This window comes from Vespula vulgaris, chromosome 18 (assembly GCF_905475345.1).
Source record: "Vespula vulgaris chromosome 18, iyVesVulg1.1, whole genome shotgun sequence".
Taxonomy (NCBI): domain Eukaryota; kingdom Metazoa; phylum Arthropoda; class Insecta; order Hymenoptera; family Vespidae; genus Vespula; species Vespula vulgaris.
The window spans coordinates 4,536,234-4,550,373 of NC_066603.1; the positions used below are offsets into that span (position 1 = coordinate 4,536,234).

General features: G+C 27.3%; 2 long non-coding RNA genes across 3 annotated transcripts in view; one reads left to right on the top strand and one right to left on the bottom strand.

The window, feature by feature from the left end:
• Positions 1 to 14,136, bottom strand: part of LOC127070533 (uncharacterized) — a 33,379-nt gene extending 19,243 nt beyond the window's left edge. Inside the window, exons 1-4 of one of the 2 annotated variants that reach the window (XR_007784559.1) lie at positions 13,925 to 14,127; positions 13,627 to 13,857; positions 13,348 to 13,546; positions 10,163 to 10,438 (exon numbers count right to left, since the gene is read on the bottom strand). This is a non-coding gene — a long non-coding RNA (uncharacterized LOC127070533). Of the gene's footprint in view, positions 1 to 10,162; positions 10,439 to 13,347; positions 13,547 to 13,626; positions 13,858 to 13,924 lie in introns of those variants that run through there. The other variant, XR_007784558.1, reaches the window with a different exon arrangement.
• LOC127070537 (uncharacterized) lies at positions 3,405 to 9,934 on the top strand. Its single transcript, XR_007784567.1, has 2 exons — positions 3,405 to 3,552; positions 9,743 to 9,934. It is a non-coding gene; the product is annotated as an uncharacterized LOC127070537 (long non-coding RNA).
• Positions 14,137 to 14,140: the final 4 nt, after the last annotated feature.

The window sequence follows — 14,140 nt, forward strand, 5'->3', positions numbered from 1 at the left end:
AAAATATATCGATACCAAACGATATTACATTCGTTAAAATGCATATACGTATTACGTACGTACGCGTACACGTGCATACAGAAAAATTAAGAAAAAAATAGCAAAATAGAGCAAGGAAGAGACAGAGAGAGAGAGATATATAAAAGTTCATTGTTTTCGAGGAAGGACGTCTGTCCTAACGAACGAAGTTTACGATGAGGTCTCGTATTTTTCTATTCCTGTTGCTTTCTTTTCTTTTTTTGATTTTGATTAATTAACTAATTAAATTATAAAAATTTAAATATATATATATATATATATAATATTATTACCCTGAAAGAAAAAGAGAATGTTTATAGCATTTACTAGCGGACGTATACAAAGCAAATCTTATTACAATGTTTATATGTTTCTATATAAGCTGAAGTATCTAAATACACCTTGTCTTATTTAATTTTGGTCGAATATCGTATGAGATCAGTCTTTCGGCAACCACCGAGCTGGAAAATTGGAAATAAACTCTAATACAATCTTTTATTCGTTTGTCGTTAACGTGACGACTTTTGATAAAAGATTTCAATACTTCGGTTAATAGTTAAAATGCCTTTCAACTGGCCGTAGATAACAAAGCTCTTCACAAATGTATCAACGTAAGATGTAATACCACTGATTAAGAAATTCACTAATTATAGTCGACAATTGTCATTTTTCAATGCAAGATGTAAGTCGTATTTGCATTGATACGGGGATAAATACGTATATGATAATGTTTTTTTATAAACCCTGAGTTACTCATTTCTGATACAGATTCAGATATATACATATAAAATAATATATATATATATATATATATATATATATATATATAAATGTATATACAGAGAGTGAGAGTGTGAGAGAGAGAGAAAGAAAAAGGATAAAGGAATCGAGAATTTGAATAGAACGAAGAACGATATCGAGATTAAATTGAAAAGAAACTTTGTTAGATCTTGACAAAGAGGCACTGGATTAGGAAAGATCAGCCATCCAAAGTACAATTATATCAAAGACCCATTCAAATGAAAGACGAATACATATGTATCCGATTATGATACCTTATTCTTCTTATTATTCATATAAAAGAAAAGAAGAAGAAAAAAAACAGTTAAGAAGATTAAGAAAGAAATCTCATCTTTATTTCCCAATATTTTCAATTATGATTCATTTCTAAAGACAATAAGAATAATAATAACAATAATAAGAACAACAATAACAACAATAATATGAAAAAGAAGAAGAAGAATAAAGTATCTTGGTATATTCAATTTTGCTTTCTTGTTCTTATGTGGTATATGTATCTAGTACAATGTAAATTTTAATGTGGGATTTCAATTAAACGTGTCATTTAATTCGTATTATGATTAATATGCATTATTCATACACATATCAATGTATGTGTATTTAAATGAATATAGAGTTTATACCTCGTTGACAAATTAAATTTACAATATTGAAATAAGGGTGTCACGATCAGGTACACGCATCACGTTCGATCGTCGACGATCTTTCTATATATAAAATATATCGATACCAAACGATATTACTTTTGTTAAAAGGCATATACGTATTACGTACATACGCGTACACGTGCATACAGAAAAATTAAGAAAAAAATAGCAAAATAGAGCGAGGAAGAGAAAGAAAGAGAGAGATGAAAGTTCATTGTTTACGAGGAAGGACGTCTGTCCTAACGAACGAAGTTTTCGATGAGGTCTCGTATTTTTCTATTCCTGTTGCTTTCTTTTATTTTTTTGATTTTGATTAATTAACTAATTAAATTATAAAAATTTAAATATATATATATATATATATATATATATATATATATATCTATATATATAATATTATTACCCTGAAAGAAAAAGAGAATGTTTATAGCATTTACTAGCGGACGTATACAAAGCAAATCTTATTACAATGTTTATATGTTTCTATATAAGCTGAAGTATCTAAATACACCTTATCTTATTTAATTTTGGTCGAATATCGTATGAGATCAGTCTTTCGGCAACCACTGAGTTGGAAACTTGAAAGATCCCGTATGAACATACGTTTGTAAATAGATAGATATGTATATATGTACATATGTACATAACTAGTCACAATATACACACCCACACACTCATACACAAAGTATATAGTAGTCTTTCTCTTGGGTATTGCTTGAGATTTTATTATATTGTATAGACAGTAACGAGCAACCTTTGTTCTGCAATGAGCCAAAATTAAATATCTGATATTGTTATTGATAGAATTCATTATGAACTAAAAATGCTTATATTGATTAAAAAAGGAATTAATGCTTGATAGAAAAAGAAAAAATTACACATTATTGAAGGGTATTTGTTATTTTCGGCATCAATTTACAATGAAATGTTTTCTATAATTCCATTGATTTTTTATTAGCAATACTTTTAATGTGTACGCATAAATGTATGTATATATATTTTTGTAATGGAACGAAATCTATTAGTTGTTTATTTTTAATTAGATATATGATTCTATTTCTCGTTAATAAACTTTACATTATTATATTGGAAGATACATTGGAAGATATTGAAATAAACTCTAATACAATCTTTTAATCGTTTGTCGTTAAAGTTACGAGTTTTGATAAATGATTTCGATACTTCGGTTAATAGTTAAAATGCGTTTCAACTGGCCGTAGATAACAAAGCTCTTCACAAATGTATCAACGTAAGATGTAATACCAGTGATTAAGAAATTCACTAATTAGAGTCGACTATTGTCATTTTTCGATGCAAAATGTAAGTTGTAATTGCATTGATACGTACATGAATACGTATATGATAATGTTTTTTTATAAACCCTGAGTTACTCATTTCTGATACAGATTCAGATATATACAGATATATATATGTATTATATATTATATATAATATGTATATATATATACAGAGAGAGAGAGAGAGAGAGAAAGAAATGGTAAACGAATCGAGAATTTGAATGAAACAAAGAACGATATCGAGATTAAATTGAAAAGAAACTTTGTTAGCTCTTGACAAAAAGGCATTCGATAAGGAAGCATTAGCCGTCCAAAGTACAATTATATCAAAGACCTATTCAAATGAAAGACGATTACATAGGTATCCTATTATGATACCTTATACTTCTTATTATTCATATAAAAGAAAAGAAGAAGAAAAAAAACAGTTAAGAAGATTAATAAAGAAATTTCATGTTTATTTCCCAATATCTTCAATTATGATTGATTTATAAAGACAATAAGAATAATAATAACAATAATAATAACAACAATAATATGAAGAAGAAGAAGAAGAACAAAGTATCTTGGTATATTCAATTTTGCTTTCTTGTTCTTATGTGGTATATGTAGCTAGTACAATGTAAATTTTAATGTGGGATTTTATTTAAACGTGTCATTTAATGCGTATTATGATTTATATGCATTATTCATACACATATCAATGTATGTGTATTTAAATGAATATAGAATTTATACCTCGTTGACAAATTAAATTTACAATATTGAAATAAGGGTGTCACGATCAGGTACACGCCTCACGTTCGTTCGTCGACGATCTTTCTATATATAAAATATATCGATACCAAACGATATTACATTTGTTAAAAGGCATATACGTATTACGTACATACGCATACACGTGCATACAGAAAAATTGAGAAAAAAATAGCAAAATAGAGCGAGGAAGAGAGAGAAAGAGAGAGATGAAAGTTCATTGTTTACGAGGAAGGACGTCTGTCCTAACAAACGGAGTTTTCGATGAGGTCTCGTATTTTTCTATTCCTGTTGCTTTCTTTTATTTTTTGATTTTGATTAATTAACTAATTAAATTATAAAAATTTTAATATATATATATATATATATATATATATATATATATATATAATATTATTACCCTGAAAGAAAAAGATAATGTTTATACCATTTACTAGCTGACGTATACAAAGCAAATCTTATTACAATGTTTATATGCTTCTCTATAAGCTGAAATATCTAAATCCACCTTATGTTATTTACTTTCTATCGAATATCGTATGAGATCAGTCTTTCGGCAACCACCGAGGTGGAATGTTGGAAGATCCCGTATAAACATACGTTTGTAAGTAGATACATATGTACATAACTAGATACAGAATATACACACCCACGCACACATACACAAAGTATATAGTAGTCTTTCCTTGGGTATTGCTTGAGATTTATTATATTGTACAGACAGTAACGAGCAACCTTTCTTCTGCAATGAGCCAAAATTAAATATCTGATATTGTTATTGATACATTATGAACTAAAAATGTTTAAGTTGATTAAAAAGAAAATAAAACTTGGTAGAAAAAGAAAAAATTACACATTATTGAAGGGTATTTGTTATATTCGGCATCAATTTTCAATGAAATGTTTTCTATAATACCATTGATTTTTTATTAGCAATACTTTTAATGTGTACGCATAAATGTATGTATATATATTTTTGTAATGGACCGAAATCTATTAGTTGTTTATTTTTAATTAGATATATGATTCTACTTCTCGATAATAAACTTTTCATTATTATATTGGAAGACACAATGGAAGATATCGAATTAAACTCTAATACAATCTTTTATTCGTTTGTCGTTAACGTTAAGAATTTTGATAAAAGATTTCAATTCTTCGGTTAATAGTTAAAATGCCTTTCAAATGGCCGTAGATAACAACGCTCTTCACAAATGTATCAACGTAAGATGTAATACCACTGATTAAGAAATTCACTAATTATAGTCGACTATTGTCATTTTTCGATGCAAGGTGTAAGTCGTATTTGCATTGATACGCAGATGAATACGTATATGATAATGTTTTTTTATAAACCCTGAGTTACTCATTTCTGATACAGATTGAGATATATACAGATATATATATATATATATATATATATATATATATATATATATATATATATATATTATATATTATATATTATGTATATATAAATACAGAGAGAGAGAGAGAGAGAGAGAAAGAAAAAGGGTAAAGGAATCGAGAATTTGAATAAAACAAAGAACGATATCGAGATTAAATTGAAAAGAAACTTTGTTAGCTCTTGACAAAAAGGCATTCGATAAGGAAGCATTAGCCCTCCAAAGTACAATTATATCAAAGACCCATTCAAATTAAAGAAGATTACATATGTATCTGATTATGATACCTTATATTTCTTATTATTCATATAAAATAAGAGAAAAAGAAAAAAAAACAGTTATGAAGAATAAGAAAGAAATCTCATCTTTATTTCCCAATATCTTCAATTATGATAGATTTCTAAATACAATAAGGATAATAATAACAATAATAACAACAACAAAATATGAAGAAGAAGAAGAAGAAGAAGAATAAAGTATCTTGGTATATTCAATTTTGCTTTCTTGTTCTTATGTAGTATATGTATCTAGTACAATGTAAATTTTAATGTGGGATTTCATTTAAACGTGTCATTTAATGCGTATTATGATTAATATGCATTATTCATACACATATCAATGTATGTGTATTTAAATGAATATAGAGTTTATACCTCGTTGACAAATTAAATTTACAATATTGAAATAAGGGTGTCACGATCAGGTACACGCATCACGTTCGATCGTCGACGATCTTTCTATATATAAAATATATCGATACCAAACGATATTACATTTGTTAAAAGGCATATACGTATTACGTACATACGCGTACACGTGCATACAGAAAAATTAAGAAAAAAATAGCAAAATAGAGCGAGGAAGAGAGAGAGAGAGAGAGAGATGGAAGTTCATTGTTTACGAGGAAGGACGTCTGTCCTAACAAACGGAGTTTTCGATGAGGTCTCGTATTTTTATATTCCTGTTGCTTTCTTTTATTTTTTGATTTTGATTAATTAACTAATTAAATTATAAAAATTTTAATATATATATATATTCATATATATATATATATATAATATTATTACACTGAAAGAAAAAGAGAATGTTTATACCATATACTAGCTGACGTATACAAAGCAAATCTTATTACAATGTTTATATGTTTCTCTATAAGCTGAAATATCTAAATCCACCTTATGTTATTTACTTTCTGTCGAATATCGTATGAGATCAGTCTTTCGGCAACCACCAAGGTGGAATGTTGGAAGATCCCATATAAACATACGTTTGTAAATAGATACATATGTACATAACTAGATACATAATATACACACCCACGCACACATACACAAAGTATATAGTAGTCTTTCCTTGGGTATTGCTTGAGATTTATTATATTGTGTAGACAGTAACGAGCAACCTTTCTTCTGCAATGAGCCAAACTTAAATATCTGATATTGTTATTGATAGAATTCATTATGAACTAAAAATGTTTAAATTGATTAAATAGAAATTAATACTTGATAGAAAAAGAAAAAATTACACATTATTGAAGGGTATTTGTTATTTTCGGCATCAATTTACAATGAAATGTTTTCTATAATCCTATTGATTTTTTATTAGCAATACTTTTAATGTGTACGCATAAATGTATGTATATATATCTTTGTAATGGAACGAAATCTATTAGTTGTTTATTTTTAATTAGATATATGATTCTACTTCTCGTTAATAAACTTTACATTATTATATTGGAAGATACAATGGAAGATATCGAATTAAACTCTAATACAATCTTTTATTCGTTTGTCGTTAACGTTAAGACTTTTGATAAAAGATTTCAATACCTCGGTTAATAGTTAAAGTGCCTTTCAACTGGCCGTAGATAACAAAGCTCTTCACAAATGTATCAACGTAAGATGTAATACCACTGATTAAGAAATTCACTAATTATAGTCGATTATTGTCATTTTTCGATGCAAGATGTAAGTCGTATTTGCATTGATACGCAGATGAATACGTATATGATAATGTTTTTTTATAAAGCCTGAGTTTATTTCTGATACAGATTGAGATATATACAGATATATATATATATATATATATATATATATATATATATATATATATAATATGTATATATATATATACAGAGAGAGAAAGAGAGAGAGAGAGAGAGAGAGAGAGAAAGAAAGGGTAAACGAATCGAGAATTTGAATAAAACAAAGAACGATATCGAGATTAAATTGAAAAGAAACTTTGTTAGCTCTTGACAAAAAGGCATTCGATAAGGAAGCATTAGGCGTCCAAAGTACAATTATATCAAAAACCCATTCAAATTAAAGAAGATTACATATGTATCTGATTATGATACCTTATATTTCTTATTATTCATATAAACGAAAAGAAAAAGAAAAAAAAAAACAGTTAAGAAGAATAAGAAAGAAATCTCATCTTTATTTCCCAATATCTTCAATTATGATAGATTTCTAAATACAATAAGGATAATAATAACAATAATAACAACAACAATAATAGTCAGAAGAAGAAGAAGAAGAAGAATAAAGTATCTTGGTATATTCAATTTTGCTTTCTTGTTCTTATGTAGTATATGTATCTAGTACAATGTAAATTTTAATGTGGGATTTTATTTAAACGTTTCATTTAATGCGTATTATGATTAATATGCATTATTCATACACATATCAATGTATGTGTATTTAAATGAATATAGAATTTATACCTCGTTGACAAATTAAATTTACAATATTGAAATAAGGGTGTCACGATCAGGTACACGCATCACGTTCGATCGTCGACGATCTTTCTATATATAAAATATATCGATACCAAACGATATTACATTTGTTGAAAGGCATATACGTATTACGTACATACGCGTACACGTGCATACAAAAAAATTAAGAAAAAAATAGCAAAATAGAGCGAGGAAGAGAGAGAGAGAGAGAGAGATGAAAGTTCATTGTTTACGAGGAAGGACGTCTGTCCTAACGAACGGAGTATTCGATGAGGTCTCGTATTTTTCTATTCCTGTTGCTTTCTTTTATTTTTTGATTTTGATTAATTGACTAATTAAATTATAAAAATTTTAATATATATATATATATATATATATATATATATATTACACTGAAAGAAAAAGAGAATGTTTATAGCATTTATTACCTGACGTATAGAAAGCAAACCTTATTACAATGTTTATTTGTTTCTATATAAGCTGAAATATCTAAATACAACTTATGTTATTTACTTTCTGTCGAATATCGTATGAGATCAGTCTTTCGGCAACCACCGAGGTGGAATGTTGGAAGATCCCATACAAACATACATTTGTAAATAGATACATATGTGTATATGTACATATGTACGTAACTAGATACATAATATACACACCCACACACACATACACAAAGTATACAGTAGTCTTTCTCTTGGGTATTGCTTGAGATTTTCTTATATTGTATGGACAGTAACGAGCAACCTTTGTTCTGCAATGAGCCAAAATTAAATATCTGATATTGTTATTGATACATTATGAACTAAAAATGTTTAAATTGATTAAAAAGAAATTAATACTTGATAGAAAAAGAAAAAATTACACATTATTGAAGGGTATTTGTTATTTTCGGCATCAATTTACAATGAAATGTTTTCTATAATCCTATTGATTTTTTATTAGCAATACTTTTAATGTGTACGCATAAATGTATGTATATATATCTTTGTAATGGAACGAAATCTATTAGTTGTTTATTTTTAATTAGATATATGATTCTACTTCTCGTTAATAAACTTTACATTATTATATTGGAAGATACAATGGAAGATATCGAATTAAACTCTAATACAATCTTTTATTCGTTTGTCGTTAACGTTAAGACTTTTGATAAAAGATTTCAATACTTCGGTTAATAGTTAAAATGCCTTTCAACTGGCCGTAGATAACAAAGCTCTTCACAAATGTATCAACGTAAGATGTAATACCACTGATTAAGAAATTCACTAATTATAGTCGACTATTGTCATTTTTCGATGCAAGATGTAAGTCGTATTTGCATTGATACGCAGATGAATACGTATATGATAATGTTTTTTTATAAACCCTGAGTTTATTTCTGATACAGATTGAGATATATACAGATATATATATATATATATATTATATATAATATGTATATATATATACAGAGAGAGAGAGAGAGAGAGAGAAAGAAAGGGTAAACGAATGGAGAATTTGAATAAAACAAAGAACGATATCGAGATTAAATTGAAAAGAAACTTTGTTAGCTCTTGACAAAAAGGCATTCGATAAGGAAGCATTAGGCGTCCAAAGTACAATTATATCAAAAACCCATTCAAATTAAAGAAGATTACATATGTATCTGATTATGATACCTTATATTTCTTATTATTTATATAAAAGAAAAGAAAAAGAAAAAAAAAACAGATAAGAAGAATAAGAAAGAAATCTCATCTTTATTTCCCAATATCTTCAATTATGATAGATTTCTAAATACAATAAGGATAATAATAACAATAATAACAACAACAATAATATGCAGAAGAAGAAGAAGAAGAAGAATAAAGTATCTTGGTATATTCAATTTTGCTTTCTTGTTCTTATGTAGTATATGTATCTAGTACAATGTAAATTTTAATGTGGGATTTCATTTAAACGTGTCATTTAATGCGTATTATGATTAATATGCATTATTCATACACATATCAAGGTATGTGTATTTAAATGAATATAGAATTTATACCTCGTTGACACATTAAATTTACAATATTGAAATAAGGGTGTCACGATCAGGTACACGCATCACGTTCGATCGTCGACGATCTTTCTATATATAAAATATATCGATACCAAACGATATTACATTTGTTAAAAGGCATATACGTATTACGTACATACGCGTACACGTGCATACAGAAAAATTAAGAAAAAAATAGCAAAACAGAGCGAGGAAGAGAGAGAGAGAGAGAGAGAGAGATGAAAGTACATTGTTTTCTAACAAACGGAGTTTTCGATGAGGTCTCGTATTTTTCTATTCCTGTTGCTTTCTTTTATTTTTTGATTTTGATTAATTAACTAATTAAATTATAAAAATTTTAATATATATATATATATATATATATATATATATATATATATAATATTATTACACTGAAAGAAAAAGAGAATGTTTATACCATTTACTAGCTGACATATACAAAGCAAAAATTATTACAATGTTTATGTTTCTATATAAGGTGAAATATCTAAATACACCTTATGTTATGTACTTTCTGTCGAATATCGTATGAGATCAGTCTTTCGGCAACCACCAAGGTGGAATGTTGGAAGATCCCATATAAACATACGTTTGTAAATAGATACATATGTACATAACTAGATACATAATATACACACCCACGCACACATACACAAAGTATATAGTAGTCTTTCCTTGGGTATTGCTTGAGGTTTATTATATTGTGTAGACAGTAATGAGCAACCTTTCTTCTGCAATGAGCCAAAATTAAATATCTGATATTGTTATTGATAGAATTCATTATGAACTAAAAATGTTTAAATTGATTAACAAAGAAATTAATACTTAATAGAAAAAGAAAAAATTACACATTATTGAAGGGTATTTGTTATTGTCGGCATCAATTTACAATGAAATGTTTTCTATAATTCCATTGATTTTTTATTAGCAATACTTTTAATGTGTATGCATAAATGTATGTATATACATTTGTGTAATGGAACGAAATCTATTAGTTGTTTATTTTTAATTAGATATATGATTCTACTTCTCGTTAATAAACTTTACATTATTATATTGGAAGATACAATGGAAGATATCGAATTAAACTCTAATACAATCTTTTATTCGTTTGTCGTTAACGTTAAGACTTTTGATAAAAGATTTCAATACTTCGGTTAATAGTTAAAATGCCTTTCAACTGGCCGTAGATAACAAAACTCTTCACAAATGTATCAACGTAAGATGTAATACCACTGATTAAGAAATTCACTAATTATAGTCGACTATTGTCATTTTTCGATGCAAGATGTAAGTCGTAATTGCATTGAGGCGTATATGAATATGTATATGATAATGTTTTTTTATAAACCCTGAGTTTATTTCTGATACAGATTGAGATATATACAGATATATATATATATATATATTATATATAATATGTATATATATATACAGAGAGAGAGAGAGAGAGAGAGAGAGAGAAAGAAAGGGTAAACGAATCGAGAATTTGAATAAAACAAAGAACGATATCGAGATTAAATTGAAAAGAAACTTTGTTAGCTCTTGACAAAAAGGCATTCGATAAGGAAGCATTAGACGTCCAAAGTACAATTATATCATAAACCCATTCAAATTAAAGAAGATTACATATGTATCTGATTATGATACCTTATATTTCTTATTACTCATATAAAAGAAAAGAAAAAGAAAAAAAAAACAGATAAGAAGAATAAGAAAGAAATCTCATCTTTATTTCCCAATATCTTCAATTATGATAGATTTCTAAATACAATAAGGATAATAATAACAATAATAACAACAACAATAATATGCAGAAGAAGAAGAAGAAGAAGAATAAAGTATCTTGGTATATTCAATTTTGCTTTCTTGTTCTTATGTAGTATATGTATCTAGTACAATGTAAATTTTAATGTGGGATTTCATTTAAACGTGTCATTTAATGCGTATTATGATTAATATGCATTATTCATACACATATCAAGGTATGTGTATTTAAATGAATATAGAATTTATACCTCGTTGACAAATTAAATTTACAATATTGAAATAAGGGTGTCACGATCAGGTACACGCATCACGTTCGATCGTCGACGATCTTTCTATATATAAAATATATCGATACCAAACGATATTACCTTTGTTAAAAGGCATATACGTATTACGTACATACGCGTACACGTGCATACAGAAAAATTAAGAAAAAAATAGCAAAACAGAGCGAGGAAGAGAGAGAGAGAGAGAGAGAGAGATGAAAGTACATTGTTTTCTAACAAACGGAGTTTTCGATGAGGTCTCGTATTTTTCTATTCCTGTTGCTTTCTTTTATTTTATGATTTTGATTAATTAACTAATTAAATTATAAAAATTTTAATATATATATATATATATATATATATATATATATATATATATAATATTATTACACTGAAAGAAAAAGAGAATGTTTATACCATTTACTAGCTGACATATACAAAGCAAAAATTATTACAATGTTTATATGTTTCTATATAAGGTGAAATATCTAAATACACCTTATGTTATTTACTTTCTGTCGAATATCGTATGAGATCAGTCTTTCGGCAACCACCAAGGTGGAATGTTGGAAGATCCCATATAAACATACGTTTGTAAATAGATACATATGTACATAACTAGATACATAATATACACACCCACGCACACATACACAAAGTATATAGTAGTCTTTTCTTGGGTATTGCTTGAGGTTTATTATATTGTGTAGACAGTAATGAGCAACCTTTCTTCTGCAATGAGCCAAAATTAAATATCTGATATTGTTATTGATAGAATTCATTATGAACTAAAAATGTTTAAATTGATTAACAAAGAAATTAATACTTAATAGAAAAAGAAAAAATTACACATTATTGAAGGGTATTTGTTATTGTCGGCATCAATTTAGAATGAAATGTTTTCTATAATTCCATTGATTTTTTATTAGCAATACTTTTAATGTGTACGCATAAATGTATGTATATGTATCTTTGTAATGGAACGAAATCTATTAGTTGTTTATTTTTAATTAGATATATGATTCTACTTCTCGTTAATAAACTTTACATTATTATATTGGAAGATACAATGGAAGATATCGAATTAAACTCTAATACAATCTTTTATTCGTTTGTCGTTAACGTTAAGACTTTTCATAAAAGATTTCAATACCTCGGTTAATAGTTAAAGTGCCTTTCAACTGGCCGTAGATAACAAAGCTCTTCATAAATGTATCAACGTAAGATGTAATACCACTGATTAAGAAATTCACTAATTATAGTCGACTATTGTCATTTTTCGATGCAAGATGTAAGTCGTAATTGCATTGAGGCGTATATGAATATGTATATGATAATGTTTTTTTGTAAACCCTTAGTTACTCATTTCTGTTATGTATTATATACTATATATATATATATATAGAGAGAGAGAGAGAGAGAAAGGGTAAACGAATCGATTATTGAAATAAAACAAAGAACGATATCGAGATTAAATTGAAATGAAACTTTGTTAGCTCTTGACAAAGAGGCACTCGATAAGGAAGCATGAGCCGTCCAAAGTACAATTATATCAAAAACCCATTCATATTAAAGACGATTATACATATATCCGATTATGATACCTTTCTAAGTCCTGAAATAATTCCATTCAAATTTATATTACACTACTGCCATGTATGGTAAGTAATTGATTGTAAAGACTTTTAATAGACTCAGAAGTGGCGCATTCCAAGGATTTCTATATAATATAATATATAAGTTCTGTGTACCGTAGACTCTTCATTTTTGAGGAAACAAGTTTTTTCAAACCTCTGGGAATACCTAATAAGTAACGTAGCTATTTCTGGTTTTTGAAAGTTAATGCATAGTTTAAAATGGAAATATATACGATGGAAACATACCGACAATTTTTGCGGGTTTAAATGCTCCAATTATTACAGAAAGATTTGGTCCTATAAAAGATTATTTTTTGGACATTCATCTGTCACAGCTTCACAATTCTTTTCTTCATACTGTACGTCACACGCTTCGCGTATAGCCTCTTTTTTTATCGATCAAGAACTATCTCCAACAAAATACGATAACAGAAATTAAGAAGTTTCGTAATTCTTTCATAGAAGTAACTTTGACTTCTACAATAAAAAGAAATTAATAAAAGTTATAGCTATGTGTGTCATGCAACGTGAAATAAAAACTGACCTTTTTCAATGCATACAAAAATGTTTTGGTGAAAAAAATCTGATCCATTGGTTCTTGATTGTCCAGGATGATGATTCTTTCTTTTGCGAAGCTATAAAAGCGGTTGATATACTTTTGGCTGCGGCAAGTCTTGCTGTTTTTCTTTGTAAATCCAGAAATAATTCAATTCCAATTATACATTACGCCATTAGCGTACAAGTAGTTGATTGGAAAGAT